We start from the raw sequence: 3,716 nt of genomic DNA on the forward strand, positions 1-3,716 counted from the left end.
ATATATTTTCAAGAGTTTTATATTGTGTCAGTTTGTAGGTTGCTCTAAAATCATTTCTAGAATCAACTTCTATATCCTTGCTAGGATTAAGGCATTGAAACACATCACAGCAGCATTGCATGAAATTACTAACAATCACACCAAACAAGATTTGAAGTTTAAAGATGATAGTCCTTTATATACCATTTAGTTAATCAGAGGCTGAAACCCAGGGGTGACACAAGTAGAAGGCATATTCTATTTATGGCATAGTTTTGACCAAGCCAAAATAACTCTGGTATTATAACTGCCATGATATCTTATTTTCAACAACCCAACTGTCCCAGGTAACACCGCTCCAAGATGATGATGACTACACCTCTGACTATACTACTCTCCTAGCTTTTCATCAAAGAAATACGTCAAAATAGTGATCAACCAGCTGCATTCAGAAGCAATTATACCCAGATATCTAAACATGGAATTGAACTAAATCATGTTGAATTCATGAAATGTTAAGTGAAATTTCATGGGGATACATGGTACAAATCCATTCAAAATCCTGCAACTCTTACCTGGACGTTCAATATGAAATGACTAAGCTTTCCAATCAACTTCATGTTCCATTTCCTTTTTTAATCACCCTGGCTTAATTTAAGTATTTTTCTATACCCACTACTGTTACCCAAGAAGAACATTCTGCATTCCGTGTGCTGCAACATTGGATTCGTCTTCTGAATCAGACTTACTCTAGGATATGGAGCAGTGTGACACAGAGATGCAGGGGGGAAAAGCATTCTGGAAAACACAAACAATGCATCAGAGGAGGTGATAATTTCCACACACTTACTTTCTCTGACACAGCAATGAAAATACACTCTGTCACATGTTTAGTTTTGGCAATTGATGGCTGCACCCAAGTATCCTAATAGATTCCCAGGAAGATATGAGTAGGTGTGAGAAATACTTTCGGATCTTACTGGTCTTTGCAGGTAATTCCAGAATTGTTGGAGGGTTACATGTTAAATCACTAACCAAATATCAACCAATGGATTTCCTCAGAGAAAATCATTGGATGTCAACTCTTGCAAATCAATAGTGTTGAGTATCTCTAGAGGCAGGTATGCCAGCAAGTTTTTGAGGAGAGTGGGGAATCCAATGCAACTGTGAAAGCTGACGAGGCACTCTTTGGATTTTGTTGTCACATAACACCAAGTAATTGAAAGAAGGGAGATTTGCTAATTCTGGAGGGATCTCTTTAATAAAGTTTCCACAAAGGTGTAAACATTCTAAATTCTCAAAGGTCTCTCTCTCAGTGGGGAGACTGTGGAACCTGATAGAGCCCAGTTTAAGGGTGTGCAGATCTCCCCCTCCCACAGAGAGTCAACCACTCCTGGAAGTATTTGCCCTTGTGGCTCAGTGTCTGGAGTCTGAGACAGAGACGCGACTGACAGCAGCAAGCCTGTGTTGTCAAGCCTGTTGTTCCTGTCAATCAGCATGTTCAGGCTGTTCTGAGTCAGCAGCTGGGGTCCCAGCTCCATGATCACATTCCAGTTCAAGTCTGGTAGCTGGAGGTGGGGGGGTCATTGCTCCGTGCCGTGCTGTGCTGTAGAAGCATTGTCAGGTTGTTTTAGGGCAGCAGCAGACACAGCAGTGCCATCCTCGAGCAAAGCAGATTCTCTGGGCTCCCTTCTAGCTCTGACTCCAGAGCCCAGGGTGGCATACTGAGGAGGGAGCAGTTGAGGTCAGTGTCTCCAGTTGTGGCCTCACCCATCTGTTTGCATTCCCAGGCTGAGGCCAGCAGACACTGTGGCACCTCCTGGAATCTCAAGTGAGCTCTGTGTGGGAAGCGGTTTGGCTAGGGGTCATTAGGCTACTTTGTCACCCGTTTCTAAGAGTAATGTGAGCTCTTTTCATTTTGTGAACTAAAAATATGTTGAAACATTCTGTAACACAGATTGAATGAGGCTGAGATCTTTGAAAGACAAATGACTAATTCATGTGTGAGATGGAATTTGGGGGAGATTGCTCTGTGGATCTCATTTTTCACTGCATCTGTTAGAACCACAGACACGGTTCAGTACAAAGACTTTTCTGTTTCCTTAGATTTCAGTGCAGCATCCAGATACGTTAAGTTGAATCTTGATGGGAACTGAGAGGATAGCATCAGAGTTGGGACAGAGGAAAACTGGATAGTTTCAAAACGTTTGTTGCAGTGTCATTAGACTTACAGAAAACGGATTATTTTTTTATATAAAATCAAAAATTCATAGCTCAGTAAACGGGTCATTCAGCAATAGACATGCATTGCATTTATCAAGAGCTGACAGTTATTTCTTGAGTAAACTTGAGAATCACACAAAAATAAAAAAAAACTTATGTGGTCTAGCAATCTCAGCACTTAAGAAGCTGAAATTTGTCATATCTCTATGTTTGCTTACGATCCAGCTGAAATTACAAGGTGAATTTCTTTTACTGAAATCAGTGCCCCAGTTAGTCCAGAAGTAGTAGTAATTTGTACTGATACAGTCTTGATATTCTTGCTATATTTCCTTTCTTGCATACGTTCTAAAAAGGTTTTCTGCTTCTCACAGGGTCCAAATAACAGACCAACATGTTTTCACTAAAGTTCAATCTAAGGAACGAAGAGATTTTTGTGTTTCCTTAAGAATGGGGGTGAGACAAAAACAGCTGACCAGACAAGGGGGGTTCTTAACCCCAGACTGATGGCAGGGAGGCCAACAGGGGACTGATATAGACTCCATGAATGTAGTGTCAGGGAGGAGGCCTCAGAAATCTCTGGGGCCTTGGGTAGTAGATCAGTCTTTACCATGGCATAAGAATGAACTTTCGGGACCCATTCCAAATAGAGGGATGCTCTCTCAGCCTGGACACATGGGGAAGGGCCTAGGTCCTGCCCTGGATGAAATGACAGACTCTGGACATCCCCCCAAGGAGGGCCTCAACCTCCCTGGGGAATGATATGGGGATTGTGTGGGGTCTGGAGGGGTGCTGGTGGAAAGACAATGGAGGTCTTTATTAGACCTCCAGGTATTTTAGAAAAGTACAGTTAAACTGTCTCATAGAGTTAAACAAATGCAGCACATACAAAATCACACACATAGCAATCATATTCTAGCACAGTTTTTTCTTCTATGATGACACATCCATTACTGATGTCATTGTTCAGCTCATGTTTATGCTCTCACATTGTTGAACTATAATGTGTTTATATTCTGACAGTCCAAGAAGATATATGCTTATATATTTATCTCCCAGATCCTGTGTATATTATACACCACTCCTCCACAATGATCCCTAAGCCTCAATTACCATTGTGTGATCCTCCTTCAAGATTCCTAACCACTCTATATCTAAATATCTTCCCATGTTTCCAGATAGAGTCATAATTTCTCTATTATTCAGTAGGTTTTAAGTTCATTTAGAAAGGTATTTGTGGTACCATAAAAGTATTTTTGACATCTCTATTCTCTTAAGATTATTTTGCCATGATGATCATGATTGTAGTTGACAGGAATCATGTGAAGTTTTTCCCCTCCAATGGGAAATATGTCATACTTTTCACATATCTGTTAAAAATATTCACTTAGATCATCACTTGCTCCTATGTATAAGTCTTAGAGAAAATGCCATTATATTCACACTCAGTGAAGAGTCTATAACTTAGAAAGTAATAATAAGAAAGCAAAAAATCATGTTACTTTCAGAAGAATATG

The 3,716-nt window shown here is 40.4% G+C and overlaps 1 pseudogene; it reads right to left on the minus strand.

Annotated features, from left to right (window-relative positions):
* Positions 1-660: 660 nt before the first annotated feature.
* Positions 661-2,009, minus strand: LOC101835993 (annotated as a pseudogene).
* Between the last annotated feature and the right edge of the window lie 1,707 nt (positions 2,010-3,716).

This window comes from Mesocricetus auratus, unplaced genomic scaffold, assembly GCF_017639785.1.
Source record: "Mesocricetus auratus isolate SY011 unplaced genomic scaffold, BCM_Maur_2.0 Super-Scaffold_100030, whole genome shotgun sequence".
Taxonomy (NCBI): domain Eukaryota; kingdom Metazoa; phylum Chordata; class Mammalia; order Rodentia; family Cricetidae; genus Mesocricetus; species Mesocricetus auratus.